This window comes from Stenella coeruleoalba (assembly GCF_951394435.1).
Source record: "Stenella coeruleoalba genome assembly, chromosome: 2".
Classification (NCBI taxonomy): domain Eukaryota; kingdom Metazoa; phylum Chordata; class Mammalia; order Artiodactyla; family Delphinidae; genus Stenella; species Stenella coeruleoalba.
The window spans coordinates 125,482,770-125,501,208 of NC_137147.1; the positions used below are offsets into that span (position 1 = coordinate 125,482,770).

Below are 18,439 nucleotides of genomic sequence, written 5' to 3' on the forward strand. Positions count from 1 at the left end.
ATTCATATAACAAGAAACTGTAATATCTAACATCGTGCATCAGAGGTAAAATTTGCTCATTTAACCTTAAAGAAAATCATTTTCCCTTTCCTTGGCAGAAATGGAACTTGAGAGACCAGTAATGAGATTCCTGAGACAGCCACCTCTGAGTCAGGGATCCGTCCCAGTGAAAAGGAGGCGTCTCTCTTTCCCCAGCACTCAGCAACTGATAAAGGGGAGAAGAACACCAATTTCAGAATATTTCTGCCCCAGGGGAACATGAACAAGACTCCTGAACCTTTGCACGTAAACACAGAGTGTTTCTATGGAAACAAGGGTGTTCGCATCTGCAATTATTTCGAGCTTCCACCAGTTTTGCTAACTAATCATTCACAAATGGACTTCTGCACTCTATTTCTGGAACTATGAGTGGCACCTGTAAGCTCACAGTCTGTTGTTCAATTATGTAACCAGCAGTCTGCAGCCTGAGCCATGTTGTCCGGACCTCCAAGAAAATGAAAATAATGACAATGAACTGGAGCCAACTACTCTGACATCTGTCAGCGCAACCAAGCCATGTTAGCTTGAAAGAGCTGTTGGCATTTTGGAAAACACCGCAATACAATTCTAAGTACTATGTATCTAGTGCTTAAATTTCATAAAAGGACTATTCTTCATTTTAGGCTGAGCTTTGCTAACTACTCTGAACAGTAAGTAGCACCTTTCTTCAACTTAATTGAAGAACACAGCAAGTGTTCTGTCTCCAAACGCTGTGCTGCATAACCTTGGTAATGTTATACAAAGGCTGTGTTAAGTCAATCAGTTGAGGACCTGCTTTTTGCAAGAGATTTTTCTGGTTGTTTCATGGTATTTATTAGACTTTAGGCTTCCAGGGTTTTTAATCTCATTAAATAAAAAGGACCTACAGATGTAAAGCCTTAAAAGCTTGAAGTGGGAAGTGTCAAATGAGTATTAAGTGCAATAGTATAATAAAGGTTTTAAGAGAAGAGTTTGGAAAACACAAACACACATACACACACACACACACACACACACAAAACTTGGGGGAAATAAACTGTTTTAAGTAAATTCTCATTTAAGCAGCACCATGCTAAAGTAAAAAGAGCCTTTAGGAAAGTGGCTCTGACAGTGGTACCCAGGAAAGAGACTGGCCACAGGAGACTCAAGGTTTACAGTTCAAAGATTACAGATTAAGCCCAGACAAATGATCTTCAATAAGGATGCCAGGACCATTCAATGGGGAAAAAGTATTTTCAACAAATGGTGTTATGTAAACTGGATACCCACAAGCAAAAAACTGAAGTTGAATCCTTACACAATATACAAAAATTAACTCAAAATGGATCAGAAGCCTAAAGGTAAGATTTGAAACTACAAAACTCTTAGAAGAAAACATAGGAGAAAAGCTTCATGACACTGGGTTTGGAAATGATTTCTCGTATATGACACCAAAAGCACAGGCAATAAAAGAAAAAAGTAAATAAACTGGACTACATCAAAATTAAAAACTTCTGTGCATCAAAGGACACAGTTAACACAGTGGAAAGGCAACCCACATTATGGGAGAAAACATCGGTAAATCATATGTCTGATAAGTGGTTAATATCCAAAAAATAAAAAGAACTCCCACAACTCAACAACAGATAAGCAAAACAACCTGATTTAAAAATGGGTAAAGGACTTAGACATTTCTCTAAAGAGACATACAAATGACCAATAAGTACATGAAACGACATTTAACATTATTAGTCATTAGGGGAATGCAAATCAAAACCACTTCACATCCATTATGACGGTTACTATTTAAAAAAAACAGAAAAAAAACAAGTGTTGGCAATGACATGGAGAAAATGAAAACCTTGTACACTGCTGGTGGGAATGTAAAATAATGCAGGCAATATGGAAAACAGTATGGTGGTTCCTCAAAAAAACAAAAAATAGAACTACCCTATAACCCAGCAATTCCACTTCTGGTTATATACCCAAAAGAATTAAAATCAGGGACTCAAACATACATTTGTGCACACATGTTCACAGCAGCATCATTCACAACAGCCAAAAGGAGGAAGCAAGCCAAGTGCACATGGTGGGATAAATGGGTAAACCAAACATAGTATATACATATGGAATATTACTCAGCCTTTTTGTATTTGTTTATGTGATGGTCAGTCAGGTGCAGCCACAAGAGGAGAGGCTCAGGAAAACAAAATTGATTTATTCACAGGTCCTAAAGACAGGAGGTATGGCACGCTTTGCCCAACTACATGGGAAAGACATAAGGGTGGTCAGGAGGCAGAAGACAGGGCAAGGGAGGGGGTGCTTAGGCCATGATCTGAATTGGGGTCTCTGAAGGAAAGGCAGAGCAGGGAAGGGTAAACAGCTCTGGTTGGCTAGTTTGGCTAGCTTGAATAATTCCTGTGGGCTTTCAGCTATACAGGTGGTCTCCAGTGGCCTGGTACCAGGCCCTGGGATGATTAAAACAGAAGAGTATTGCCTGCTGGGGTGTAAGGGCTGTATAGAGGAGATATGACTTTGGATTGAATAGTCTGTATGTTCAAAGGCTTGCTCCAGGCTGGGCTCCTTGCCATCTCTAAGAATTGGCTAACCCTAGAAGAGGCAGTTTCTGCCCAATCGGGAAGGGTTTTTAAGATATCAAAACATCATAATATACAGAAAAATTTAAATATATACAAAAACCCCCTCATGGTAAAAAGTAAATAAATTATATTTTAATGGAAAAAATTCTTGATGTCAATATCTTTGGGGCTAGACATTCAAAACCACATTTAACATAGTACAACATTCCTTTTAAACTTCAGCCCCTCTTGTGAAAAAAAGCCCAAATTTTATTTCCAAAATGCCCAACAAGTTACATGGTAAGGGGCCCCATTTGGGTGTCATAAAGGGGTACTTCCTAGCACATGTCTAAAATGCCAACCCTGAATAAAACAGGTACTAAAAACATTTCTTATAAGTTTGATTAGGTCCTCTTTGTTTATTTTTGCTTTTACTTCTTTTGCTTTGAGAGACTGACCAAAGAAAACATTGGTTTGATTCATGTCAGAGAATGTTTTGTGGTGTTATGTCTTACACTTAAGCCTTTAAACCATTTTGAGTTTATTTTTGTGTATGGTGTGAGGGTGTGTTCTAACTTCATTGATTTACATGTGTCCAGCTTTCCCAACACCACTTGCCGAAGAGACTGTCTTTTCTCCATTGTATATTCTTGCCTCCTTTGTTTAAGATTAATTGACCAAGGTGTGTGGGTTTATTTCTGAGCTCTCTGTTCGATTCCATTGATCCATATGTCTGTTTTTGTGACAATACCACATTGTTTTGATTACTGTAGCTTTGTAGTATAGTCTGAAGTCTGGGCGGGTTATGCCACAAGCATTGTTCTTTCTCTTCAGAATTGCTTTGGCAATTCTGGGTCTTTTGTGGCTCCATATAATTTTTTAAATATAAATTTATTTTTGGCTGTGTTGGGTCTTCGTTTCTGTGCAAGGGCTTTCTCTAGTTGCGGCGAGCAGGGGCCACTCTTCATCACGGTGCGCAGGCCTCTCACTATCATGGCCTTCTCTTGTTGTGGAGCACAGGCTCCAGACGTGCAGGCTCAGTAGCTGTGGCACACGGGCTTAGTTGCTCTGCGGCATGTGGGATCTTCCCAGACCAGGGCTCGAACCCATGTTCCCTGCATTGGCAGGCAGATTCTCAACCACTACACCACCAGGGAAGCCCCCTCCATATAAATTTTAGGATTTTATTTGTTCTAGTTCTGTGAAAAATGTCATAGATAATTTGATAAGGATTGCACTAAATCTGTAGATTGCTTTGTGCAGTATGGTCATTTTAACAATATTAGTTCTTCCAATCCAAGAGCATGGGATATCTTTCCATTTCCTTGAATCATCTTTGATTTCCTTTATTAATGTTTCATAGTTTAGAGTGTATAGGTCTTTCACCTCCTTGATTAGGTTTATTCTATGTATTTTGTCTTTTTTGATGCAATTTTAAACAGAATTATTTTTTTACTTTCTCTTTCTGATATTTTGTTGTAAAAGAAATGCAACAGGTTTCTGTATGTTAATCTTGTATCCTGCTACCTTGCTGAATTCACTTATCAGATCCAGTAGTTCTTGTGTGGAGACTTTAAGGTTTTCTATATATTGTATCATGTACTCTATATGTAGAAAATTATGGTTTTGAGTTATTATAGTTACTTGGACTTTACATGTTAAATTTTCACACGAGATTAAATACTGCAACAGGAGGAATAATTTTTTAAGGTTCCCTGGAACCTGATGGTGACTACAGGCTGACTCAAGTGGTCAAATAGGCAAAGAGCTGATAAGAGATTGTCCAAGACAAGGGTACTCCTGAAAATAGGCATCTGTTACAACAGAAATTATACTAACTCCCTGAGAGAAGAAAAAACTGAAGGTGACATTAGGAGAACAAATGAAACCATTTCTATTCACTCATAAGTAAGCAAGAAATAGATAATGACAGACACACAGATTAGAATAAATGGAATATAGGGCTGGTAAGTGTTGACAGGGACAGAACTGTGGAGTGGAGTGACTGTAGTTGTCCACAGAAGGAAGTCCTAACAAGCTACCCCAGACTGGCAGCAGTAGGAATGAGGAATGGAGACCCCAAAGAATGCTGAGTAGATGTGCTACGTGGGCAACAGCAAAGGGAGCATGTCGCCTGGCTGCTGGGCCACAAAAAGTGGCTCTGTCCTCACCAGTTCTGTAATATTGAAAAGTTTTTTAACATCTCTGTGCCTTAGTCCCCCTACGTCTAAGATGAGCTCATAACAGAACTTAATTCACGATGGGGGCTGAGAGGGGTTATTTGGACTGTTGTGAAGTAAATAGTAGGTACTCAGTAACGTTTTTTGCTATGGCTTCTGAGGCCCCTAGAATTAGACACAGAAAAGAATGCCAAAATCTTGCATTTGTCATTCTTTCGAATAATATTTATGCCTAAAAGTCACCCTGGTCACTTAAAGTTTTATTTTTTCATGAAAAGTTTAAATATACTGATAGAAACATTTACATAGCAACAAATGAATAAAAAAAAGAGAAGTAAATAATACCAACTCTCATGCCCATGAGGGTTAAATAGAAGGGCTCTTCCCATAACTAGGAGCCTCCCTTCCAATCTTCCCTACGTTTGAGGAAAGGGAGTGAGGGCTCCTCTGCTGTTGGCCTCTCCAGCTTATTGTTCCCTTAGTTTACCTGAACTAAGAGTGCCCCTGGGCAAGGTGATGCATGAGGTAGACCAACTGCCCTATTCCATCACCAACTTCCATCTAAGTACTTTTACCCATCCTTCTGCTATTGCCCACAGACAAAAGTACTGTTAATGTATATTAAATAGCATTGTAATAAGCATGTTGCATTTTATCAGTATGTAATACCATTTTCATTTCCATTTAAGGACAGGAAGTTAAAACACGATTGAGGAGGTGACTTATCTAGGATTCTGCAGCCTCACAGAAGCAAACCCCCAGAGTTCCACCCTCAACCTCCCAGAGACTTAACTTTGGCAATGAAGCTTAAAGGGATTCTGGGGAACAATGACTTCAGGGGGAGTTTACCACCACCACCACCATCACCACCACAAATAATCTTTCCAGCCCCTTCTTAAAGTGAAAATACTCTGTCTCTGAGGCTTATATTAACTTCCTCTATATGATCTCAATGGAGATGTGTTTTCAAAAGTTTTTCTCTAGCTTGGAGAATATTAGGTTAGTGGGGTGGGTGGTTAAAGAGATTTGGGTAAGAGATACATAGAATGGGCAAACTTAGTTAATATTACAGTTCTGCCAAGATCCTAGGTCCATGCAAAAATGTTTGACATAGTTTAGTGCTAGATCATTTAGATGATGAAGTCATTGTTATGGGTCCCATTTCAGATTTAGGGTTCCTATATGGTCAGTTCTGACTTTTTTTTTCTTGCGGTACGCTGGCCTCTCACTGCTGTGGCCTCTCCCATTGCGGAGCACAGGCTCCGGATGCGCAGGCTCAGCAGCCATGGCTCACGGGCACAGCCGCTCCATGGCATGTGGGAACTTCCCAGACCGGGGCACGAACCCGTGTCCCCTGCATCAGCAGGCGGACTCTCAACCACTGCGCCACCAGGGAAGCCCCAGTTCTGACTTTTGATTATAGTGTTAGAGCTAATCCCATCTCCACAAGTCCCAGAACTATGGATTCAACTCTAAAGTTATCACTTCTCTTCAATCATCCTTTTAGGCATATGATCTCAAGTGGGCCAAGAAGAGTTTACAAAGATCAAGATAAAACTGCCATCACCTCAGACCTGGGTCAGACCTGATAGTAATATGGAAAAGTAATAATAATATGGAAAAAGGTAAATGGTGAGATTCCACATTTGTATACACTCAAATAAAATGTTTTACTAAAGTAGACAGCTTGAGAATTCACATTCTCAGAAGAATGAAAAGAGCACTGGGGTTAAAGTTTAGAACCACAGATTCTTCAGAGCTCCAGTGGGTAGATGCTCCAAAGCTCATATAAGGAAAGGAAAAGTGGAACATACGTCCAATGCTCTGATTTTTGGAAGGAATGCCCAAGAGACTGGTTTCTGTCTTGCCTGAATTTAAGCACTGACAAGAAGGGGACACGAGGTTGGGGACTACTGAGAACAAAAGCCATCAATAGGTTTGGCCTGTCAGCAGAGTCTGCAGTACAGCAGACCCTAAGGGGAGATCCTGGGTAGAAACTGGCAAACCTCTTCAATTAGATTACACACAAAAGCCCAGGGAGGATGCATTCCCAGACAAGGCTTGAGAGATCACCAGCCTTTCTAGTCAGAAGACAGCTGAAAGTCCTTCATATACAAAACCAGATCGCAAAGACTGGGAGAAGTGGCTGATTTCTTTAAATGCCTAAATCCCACAGAAGGTAACAAGGCATACAAAGAAACAGAGAAACATGGTCCAATCAAAGGAGCACATTAAACCTCTGGGAGATAAAACAGAAATATATGAATTACCAGACAAAGAATTCAAAATAACCATCATAAGGATGCTCAATAAATGAAAAGAGAGCACATATGGACAACTAAATGAAATCAAGAAAACAATGCATGAGCAGAATATCAAAATGAGAGAGATAGAAATTATAAAGAAGAACCAAACAGAAATTGTGGAGCTGAAGAATACAATAACTGAATTGAAAAATTAACTAGAGGGACTCAGCATCGGACTTGACTGAGCAGAAGAAAGAATCAGTGAACTCAAAGGTAGGACACTCGAAATTACTAAGATAGAAGAGCTAAAAGAAAAAAGAATGAAGAAAAGTAAAGACAGCTTAAGGGACCTATGGAATAAGGTTCATCAAGAAGAACAACATATGCATATGGGAGTTCCAGAAGCAAACTAAGAGAGAAAAGGGCAGCAAGCCTATTTGAAGAAATAATGGTCCCAAATGTCCAATCTGGAGAAGAGAAATGGAGATATAAATTCAGGAAGTACAAAAAATTACAAGTAGGATAAATCTAAAGATATCTACACAGAAGTACATCATAATCAGGTTGTGGAAAATCAAAGACAAATAAAGGATCTTGAAAACAAAAAAGAAATGTGATTCATTACATATAAGGGAGCTCCTATTAGTTCATCATTGGATCTCTCAGCAGAAACTTTGAAGGCTAGACAAAAATAAAATGATATACGCAAAGTGCCAACGAAGAATACTGTATCCAGCAAAACTGTCCTTTGAAAATAAAGGAGAAATTAAGACTTTCTCAGCTGAATAAAAGATGAGGGAGTTCATCAACACTAGACCTGTCCTACAAGAAATGCTGAAGTAAATCCTTCAAATTGAAGTGAACAACAATAAGCAGCAACACAAAACCATACAAAAATGTAAAACTCGGAACTTCCCTGTTGGCGCAGTGGTTAAAAATCCACCTGCCAATGCAGGGGACACGGGTTCGAGCCCTGGGCTGGGAAGATCCCACATACCGTAGAGCAACTAAGCTTGTGTGCCACAACTACTGAGCCTGTGCTCTAGAGCCCGTGAGCCACAACTGCTGAGCCCATATGCCACAACTACTAAAGCCCGTGTGCCTAGAGCCTGTGTTCCGCAACAAGAGAAGCCACCACAATGAGAAGCCTGCGCACTGCAAAGAAGAGTAGCACCAGCTCACCACAACCAGAGAAAATTCTGTGCAGCAACGAAAACCCAATGCAGTCAAAAATTAAAAATTAATTAATTTTAAAAATGCTTTAAAAAATGTAAAACTCCCAGGTAAAAATATATAAACAAATATAGAATCCTATAGAATTGTAATGTATGTACATAAAATGTTTAATTATGGTACAAAATTTTTTAAAAATCAAAAGCATAAAAAGTTATTTTAAATCTATGTTAATGGATACACAATATAAAAAGGAATAATTTGTGTCATCAATTAGCATAAATTTTACAAGGGGTAAAGAAATGTAAAGAAGTGGAGTTTTATATGCAATGGAAGTTAACATATCAGTTTATCATAGATTGCTGTAACTTTATTTTTTTAGTATTTTTATTGGAGTATAATTGCTTTACAATGTTGTGTTAGTTTTTGCTGTACAACAAAGTGAATCAGCTTTACGTATACATATATCCTCATACCCCCTCCCTCTTGAGCCTCCCTCCCACCCTCCCTATCCCCCCCCATTCTTCACAAAGCATCAAGCTGATCTCCCTGTGCTATGCAGCAGCTCCCACTAGCCATCCATTTTACATTTGGTAGTGTATATATGTCAAACATACTCGCTCACTTCATCCCAGCTTCCCTTTCTCCCCCGTGTCCTCAAGTTGGTTCTCTATGTCTTCATCTTTATTCCTGCCATGCGACTAGATTCATCATACCATTTTTTTAGATTCCACATATGTGTGTCAGCATATGGTATTTGTTTTTCTCTTTCTGACTTACTTCACTCTGTATGACAGACTCTAGGTCTATCCACCTCATTACAAATAAATCCATTTCATTCCTTTTTATGGCTGAGTAATATTTCACTGTATATATGTGCCACATCCTCTTTATCCATTCAGCTATCAATGGACATTTAGGTTGCTTCCAAGTCCTGGCTACTGTAAATAGTGCTACAGTGAACACTGGGGTACATGTATCTTTTTCAATTATGGTTTTCTCAGGGTATGTGCCCAGTAGTGGGATTGCTGGGTCATATGGTAGTTCTATTTTTAGTTTTTTTAAGAAACCCCCATACTGTTCTCCATAGAGGCTGTATCAATTTACATTCCCACCAACAGTGCAGGAGGATTCCCTTTTCTCTGCACTCTCTCCAGAACTTATTGTTTCTAGAATTTTTGATTGTGGCCATTCTGACCGCTGTGAGGTGATACCTCATTGTGGTTTTCATTTTCATTTCTCTAATGATTAGTGATATTGAGCATCCTTTCATGTGTTTGTTGGCAATCTGTATATCTTCTTTGGAGAAATGTCTATTTAGGTCTTCCACCCACTTTTTGATTGGGTTGTTTGTTTTTTTGATACTGAGCTGCATGAGCTGCTTGTATATTTTGGAGATTAATCCTTTGTCTGTTGCTTAATTTGCAAATATTTTCTCCCATTCTGAGGGCTGTCTTTTTGTCTTGTTTAATGGTTTCCTTTGCTGTGCAAAAGCTATTTCATTAGGTCCTATATGTTCATTTTTATTTCCATTTCTCTAGGAGGTGGGTCAAAAAGTATCTTGCTGTGATTTACGTCATAGAGTGTTCTGCCTACATTCTCCTCTGAGAGTTTTATAGTGTCTGGCCTTACATTTAGGTCTTTAATCCATTCTGAGTTTATTTTTGTGTGTGGTGTTAGGAAGTGTTCTAATTTCATTCTTTTGCATATAGCTGTCCAGTCTTCCCAGCATCACTTATTGAAGAGGCTGTTTTTTCTCCACTGTATATTCTTGCCTCCTTTATCAAAGACCATATGTGCATTGGTTTATCTCTGGGCTTTCTATCCTGTTCCACTGACCTATATTTCTGTTTTTGTGCCAATACCATACTGTCTTGATTACTGTAGCTTTTTAGTATAGTTTGAAATCAGGGAGCCTGATTTCTCCATCTCCATTTTTCTTTCCCAAGATTGCCTTGGCTATTCGGTGTCTTTTGTGTTTCCACACAAATTGTAAAATTTTTTGTTCTAATTCTGTGAAAAATGCCATTGGTAATTTGATAGGGATTGCACTGTATCTGTAGATCGCATTGGGTAGTATAGTCATTTTCACAATGTTGATTCTTCCAATCCAAGAATGTGATATACCTCTCCATCTGTTTGTATCATCTTTAATTTCTTTCATCAGTGTCTTATAATTTTCTGCGTACAGGTCTTTTGCCTCCTTAGGTAGGTTTATTCCTAGGTATTTTATTCCTTTCCTTGCAATGATAAATGGGAGTGTTTCCTTAATTTCTGATTTTTCATTGTTAGTGTATAGAAATGCAAGAGATTTCTGTGCATTAGTTTTGTACCCTACTACTTTACCAAATTCACTGATTAGGTCTAGTAGTCTTCCGGTGGCATCTTTAGGATTTTCTATGTATCGTATCATGTCATCTGCAAACTGACAGCTTTACTTCTTCTTTTCCAATCTGGATTCCTTTTATTTATTTTTCTTCTCTAATTGCTGTGGTTAAACTTCCAGAACTATGTTGAATTACAGTGGTGAGGGTGGGCACCCCTGTCTTTTTCCTGATCTTAGAGGAAATGCTTTCAGTTTTTCAACATTGAGAATGATGTTGGTTGTGGGTTTGTCATATATGGCTTTTATTAAGTTGAAGTAGATTCCTTCTATGCCCATTTTCTGGAGAGTTTCTATCATAAATCGGGGTTGAATTCTGTCAAAAGCTATTTTTTCATCTATTGAGATTATCATATGGCTTTTATCCTTCAATTTGTTAATACGGTGTATCACATTGATTGACCTGCATATACTGAAGAATCATTGCATTCCTGGGATAAACCCCACTTGATCATGGTGTATGATCCTTTTAATGTGCTGTTGGATTCTGTTTTCTAGTATTTGTTGAGGATTTTTGCATCTATGTTCATCAATGATACTGGCCTATAGTTTTCTTTATTTGTGACATCTTTGTCTTGTTTTGGTATCAGACTGCTGTAACTTTGAAATGTTTAAAATACTTGCATTGATAACCACAAAGAAAATATCTGATAGAATATAAACAAAGGTGAATGAGAAAGGAATCAAAATATGTCACTACAAAAGAAAAATGGGGACTTCCCTGGAGGCGCAGTGGTTAAGAATCTGCCTGCCAATGCAGGGGACACGGGTTCACCCTGGTTTGGGAAGCTCCCACATGCTGTGGAGCAACTAAGCCGGTGTGCCACAGCTACTGAGCCTGTGCTCTAGAGCCTGCAAGCCACAACTATTGAGCCCACGTGCCACAACTAGTGAAGCCCACATGCCTAGAGCCCATGCTGCGCAATAAGAGAAGCCACCACAATGAGAAGCCCGTGCACTGCAATGAAGAGTAGTTCCTGCTCGATGCAACTAGAGAAAAGCCCACACGCGTGCACAGTAACAAAGACCCAACACAACCAAAAATAAATAAATATTTTTTAAATGAAAATAAAAGAATGCAACAAGAGAAGAGGGATAAAAATGGTTGCAAGACAGAAAACAATTAATAAAATGAAAATAGTAAGTCTTTCCTTATCAATAATTACTTTAAATGAAAACGAATTAAATGCTCCAATTAAAAAACATAGATTGGCTCAATGGATAAAAACAGAAGGTCCAAACTATATGCTATCTATAAGAAACTCAACTTAGATCGACACACACAAGCTAAAAGTGAAAAGATAGAAGAGGACATTTTATGCACGTGGGAACCTAAAAAGAGCAGGAGTGGCGACTTATCAGACAAAAGAGACTTTAAGACAAATACTGTCACAAGAGACAAAGAAGGTCATTATGTAATCATAAAAAGGCCAATTCACCAGGATAATATAACAATTATATATGCTCCTGGTACTTCCCTGGTGGTCTAGTGGTTAAGAATCCACCTTCCAAGGCAGGGGAAGGAAGTTTGATCCCTGGTCAGGGAACTAAGATCCCACATGCTGTGGGGCAACTAAGCCCATGTGCTCTAGAGCCCGCGTGCCACAACTAGAGAGCCCACACGCCACAACTACTGAGCCCATGTGCTCTGGAGACCGCATGCCACAACTAGACAGAAGCCCACATACCACAACGAACAGCCTGTGTGCCGCAATGAAAGATCCTGCGTGCTGCAACTAAGACCCAAAGCAACCAAATAAATATTAAAAAAAAAAAAAAATATATATATATATATATATATATATATATGCTCCTAACATTAGAGCTCCCAAACACATGTAGCAAAAAATGACAGTACTGAAGGAAAAAACAGATAGCAACACATTAACAGAAGTCAATACCCCCTTTCAGTTATAGATATAACAATGAGATAGATCAATAAGGTGCCAGAGGATGTGGAAACACTACAGACCAACTGCACCTAATAGACATAAAAAGTAAAGCTCCAACACAACAGCAGAATACACATTCTTATCAAATGCCATAGAACATTCCTCAAGATAGGCTGCATATTTTATCATTAAAAAAATCTTAACAAATTTGCACAGATTGAAATCATACATACAAAGTATCTTACCTGACAACAATGGAATGACACTAGAAATAAATATGAGAAGGAAAACAGGAAAATGCACAAATATGTTGAAATTAACTCATTCTTACACCAATGGATCAAAGAAGAAATCACAAGGGAATTTTAAAATATCTGGAAAAAAAGAAAACAAAAACACAACATACTAAAACTTATGAGACACAGTGAAAGTCATACTAAGGAGGAAGTTGATACCAAATAAACACATTAAAAAAAAGAAAGATCTTAAATCAACAACCTAACTTTACATCTCAAGGAACTAGAAAAAGGACAACCTAAACCTAAAGTTGGCAAAAGGAAGGAAATAATAATGATTATGTCAGGAATAAACATAATAGAAAACAGAAAAACAGTAGAAAAAAATCAACAAAACCAAGAATTGATTCTTCAAAAATTTCAACAAAATTGATAAACCCTGAGCTAGACTAACTCAGAGAAAAAGAGAGAAGACTCATATAACTAAAATTGTAAATGAAAGGGGGACATTAAAACTGATGTCACAAAAATAAAAAGGATAACGGACTAATAAGAACAATTATATGCCAACAAATTGGATAACCTAGAATAAGTGGATAACTTCATAGAAACATACAACTTAATAAGACTGAAGCATGAAGAAATAAAAATCTGAACAATTAACTAGTAAGGAGACCACATTAGTAATAAAAACCTAACACAGAAGAGCCCAGGACCAGACAGCTTCACTGATGATTTCTACCAAAAGAAGAATTAACAACAATCCTCCCCTAACTCTTCCGAAAATCAAAGAGGAAGAAACACTTCCAAACTCATTCTGTGAGGTCAGCATCACTATTCTTGTACTAACACCAGACAAAGACACAAAAAGAAAAATACAGACCAATAACATCTCTGATGAATTCTAATGAAAAATCTTCAACAAAATATTAGCAAACAGAATTCAACAGCAAATTAAAAGTACTATACATCATGACCAAGTAGGATTTACGCTTGGAATGCAAGATGGTTCTACACATTAAAATCAATTAATATAATACACAACAGTAACAGAATTAAGAAAAAAAACCACATGATTATCTCAACTGGTTCGAAAAAAACATTTGACAGAATTTAACACCGTCATAATGAAAAACATTCAACAAACTAGCAACAGAGGGAAACTACCTCACCATAATAAAGGCCATAAAAGAAGAGCCCATAGCTTACCTGAAAAGAAATAAAAGGCATCTAAATTGCAAATTATGGATTTATAGAAGAAAAGTATAATTTACAGAAACATTATCTTATAAGTAGAGAACTCTAAAGATTCTATACACACACACGCAGTGTTATCATTAATAAAAAAATTCATCAAAGTTTCAGGATATAGAGTCATGAAAATTCATTGTGTTTCTATACATTAACAATGAACAATCTGTAAAAGAAATTAAAGGAAAAGTTCCATTTACAATAGAATCAGAAAAAATAAAATACTTAGAAATAAGTTCATCTAAGGAGGCAAAGGACTTGTACACTGAAAACTACATAACATTGCTGATTGAAATTAAAGAAGACACCAATAAATGACAAGACATCTTGGGTTCATGGAGGGGAAGACCTAATATTTTTAAGTTGTCAATACTACCCAAAGTGGTCTACAGATTCAATGCAATCCCTATCAAAATACCAAGGGCATTTTTGGTAGAAACAGAAAAACCCATCCTGGAGTTGACATGGCATCTGAAGGAACCCTGAGGAGGAAAAATCTCTTCTAATAAAAAGAATAGAGTTACCAGTCTCACACTTCTCAACTTTGAAACAACTTCAAAGCAACAGTAACCAAGACAGCATAGTACAAGCATAAAGACAGATATACAAACCAAAGGAACAGAATAAAGAACCCAGAAATAACCCCCTGTGTACATGGTCAAATGATTTTTTACAACAGTGCCAAGACTACATCATTATCATTCCATTGGGGAAGGACAGTCTCTTCAACAAATAATGTTGGGAAAAATGGATATCTACATGCAAAAGAATGAAGCTAGACTCTTACCTAACCCCATTTAGAGAAATCGACTCAAAATGTATCAAAGATCTTAATGTAAGACAAAACTTTAAGACACCTAGTCTTAAAACTATGTGGGGAAAGTTTCATGACATTGGATTTGGCAATAATTTCTTGGATGTGATAGCAACAATGGCAAAGATAGACAAATGGGATTACATTAAACTTTAAAAAACGTCTGTAAAACACACTAGCCAAGAGGTGGAAGTTACCTAAATGTCCATCAACTTATGGACATTAGATGTGCATTAGATCTTTCTTTATTCATCAAGAGTGAATAAAGAAAATGTGCTGTACACATACAATGGAATATTACTCAGTCTTAGAAAAGAAGGAAATTCTGTTATATACTACAATATGGATGAACCTTAATGACATTATGTTAAATGAAATAAGCCAGTCACAAAAGGACAAATACTACATGATTCCACTAATATGAAGTGTCTAAAACTGTCAAAAGCCAGCAGTGAAATTCTATGATTCTATTACAATTGATTAAGCCTAAATAGTACAAAACATTTTTCACTGAACTATTTTGAATTTATTTCGCTTTCCTTTGTAAAAGTAAATCTACTTTTACAATTCATTTTTCCAGTATTGCAATTAAAGGGTTTTTTTTGAATACTTACCTGTTACCTATCCTTGCCTTCCTACTTATCTTTATTCATTCAACAAATAATCAGCAGGTGATTACCAAGCTGGATAGGGTTCTAGGAGCTGAGAACAGACCATAATCAAGACATAAAGCTCCTCCCTTCATACAGTTTAAATCCTAGTGGGTCAGACAGATAAGAAACAAGTAAACTGATCCATAAACCAAATATTTTGATAGTGGTGAGTACAATGAAGGGAATAAACCTAGGCACTGAGAAAGAGTGACTGTGATGTGGGGACAGGAGCCCACCTTAGATACAGTGGCTCACTCCCCTAGAGCCATTACACTCTATGCAGTTCATGTAGCCTTGCCTGTATAGGCAAGTTTTGCATAAGCAGACAGCCAAATTACATCCAACGAGTTGTAAATATAAACATTTAGAGTCCCAGAAACGGGGAAGAAAAAAATTTTGAAGAGATTTTAGTCAAGAAATTTCCAAAACCTGATGAAAGACTTCAAATCACAGATCTAAGCAATTCATCAAACCCCAAGAATCTTAAATATAAAGAAAACTATACCTAAACATGTCATTAGCAAACTGCTGAGTGGTCATTAAAGAAAAATAATCTTAAGAGCAGACAAATAAAGGTAAGTTATATAGAGAATGAAAATGATGGCTGTTACATCATAAGAAATAACAGAGGACAGAAAACAATGGTACAAGATTTTTAAAGTACTGAAAGAAAAAAATGTTAACCTATAATTCTATACACAAATAAACATCCTTTGAAAATAAAGGGTAGGGCTTCCCTGGCGGCGCAGTGGTTGAGAGTCCGCCTGCCGAAGCAGGGGACATGGGTTCGTGCCCCGGTCCGGGAAGATCCCACATGCCGTGGAGCGGCTGGGCCCGTGAGCCATGGCCACTGAGCCTGCGTGTCTGGAGCCTGTGCTCCGCAACAGGAGAGGCCACAACGGTGAGAGCCCCGCAAAAAAAAAAAAAGAAAAGAAAAGAAAGGGTAAGTACACATATCTTCAGCCAGACAAAATCTGAGAGAATTCATCCACAGGAGATGTGCACTATAAAAATTACTAAAGGAACCTCCTCATACAATTAAATAAACTATAGCATCTGCAAGAAGGAATAAGAAACACCAGAAAAAGCTGGTAACATCGTTATCAGACAATTTAATTCAATCTAAATTTGTTATGGTCCTACTATGACAAAATGTTACACCAAGGGGAACATAAAGACAAATTAGATAAACTGCCTTAGAAACTCCTACAGTGAAGTAAAGAAAATAAGATATACATGTCTGAGTAGAGAACAAAGTTGAAAGTAATATATTCTATAAAAATTACATGTGTATTGTAGAGTTTACTGTGGTTTGCAAAGAAAGCTCAACCGACAAAGTGACCTTTTGAAGTTAGGCTACACTAATAGAAACAGGTAACCTAGGCAGCCAGAATAGCAGGAACAGCTGCAGAGAAATCACTAAATACATACTAGGATCATTAGATAATTCCTTTATCTTTTTTTTTTTTTTGCAGTACATGGGCCTTTCACTGTTGTGGCCTCTCCCGTTGCAGAGCACGGGCTCCGGACGCACAGGCTCTGCGGTCATGGCTCAGGGGCCCAGCCGCTCTCCGCATGTGGGATCTTCCCAGACCGGGGCACGAACCCGTGTCCCCTACATCGGCAGGCGGACTCTCAACCACTGCGCCACCAGGGAAGCCCAATTCTCTTATCTTTAACTGGTATTTAGCATGCATGAAAGGGAAAATACGTTGGAAGAAAGGTTTACTATAAAAATTATTATAAAAGTTTGTTGTCTGAATAAAAAGTTTAACATTCATGTTGAAGAATTCTAACAAGGAAAGGTTTTGCATCACAGCTGACTTTATCCAGATGGTCCTGGCAACAGTGGAAAGCTATAAGGATGAGATGTGTAACTGCAGGCCAGTTGGGACTGATTTTAAAAGCTTCTGTATATGTGAAGTTAAAGAGTCTGCCAGAACAGCATGCACCTCAAATATCCAGAAGTAAACTGCAAATGTAGACCTAAGTAGTAATGGTCCAGGCCAAAGTAATAGATTTGAGAACATATGTATTAATACATGGGGATGGTGGCTGAAGCCACAAATGTCGACGTTACTATCAAATTAAAGATGATTTAAAAGAGAAAGAGAAGAGAACAAAAGATAACTTATTGAAGGTCCAGAGGTCTGGGTGACAGGAGGAGGGAGAGATGCCAGAAAGGGGCTAGTAAGATAGGGGCTGCCCATTCTAATCTAGTTCCAACTTTGGATGGATGGATGTTTGCAACACTGGACCTCAGAAGGCTCTGCCTTGAGGATGAGAACTATCTTAACTGTAAGAACAATACTAATTAGCATTTACTGAGCATTTATAACACCATCAGTCTTAGCAGTAAGCTCATTAAGTAAAACCTAGGGCAAGTGAATACATATCAGAGGTTGAAGAACATTTGGCAAGATTCCCCTGCCTTCCTCAAATTTCTTCCTTACCTGGTTAGAAGCTCTTTTTAGTTTTATTTATCTATCTGCCTCTGTTGATATGTATGTATGTGTTTATTTATTGGAACCTAACAGTTTTTCAATCTATATGTATCACCCAATAAAACACAAATATACTGGTAGGATTAGCACGTTCCAGTTTGCATAACCAGCTTGGTAAGGGAAAGTCAGGACAAAACTGAGAAGAAAAGTAAGAAGACTCCAAAGACCAACCCACCCAATTCCAACATTGATGGACTGTTCCCTATGGATTGCTATCAATATGCAAGCTGTATCAATGGGATTCTTTATGCCACCTAGAGGAGGCCCCATTAACCCAGTGTGTGTCTGAGGAGCTTTGGTAAATGCCCAAAGCAGCTGGAGAGGAAGCTGTGGACAAAGCCTGGGTCAGAGTCCAAGCAGTCTTGCTCAGTCTTGCTTCACATCTTTCCCACTCCCAGCTCCTGTCCTCACCCTCTCTTAACTATCTCCTCTGAGAATGCTCCTCACACCATGGGACCCCAGCTGTACTGAAAAAGGGAGCAGATTCTGAATCTTCCTCTGACCTAGCCTATAGCTAGGTACTGTGGAGAA

General features: G+C 38.1%; 1 protein-coding gene across 2 annotated transcripts in view; it reads right to left on the reverse strand.

Annotated features, from left to right (window-relative positions):
• The window catches only part of GABRG3 (gamma-aminobutyric acid type A receptor subunit gamma3), a 644,601-nt gene that overhangs the window by 567,194 nt on the left and 58,968 nt on the right, over nt 1-18,439 (reverse strand). The window lies entirely within an intron of this gene.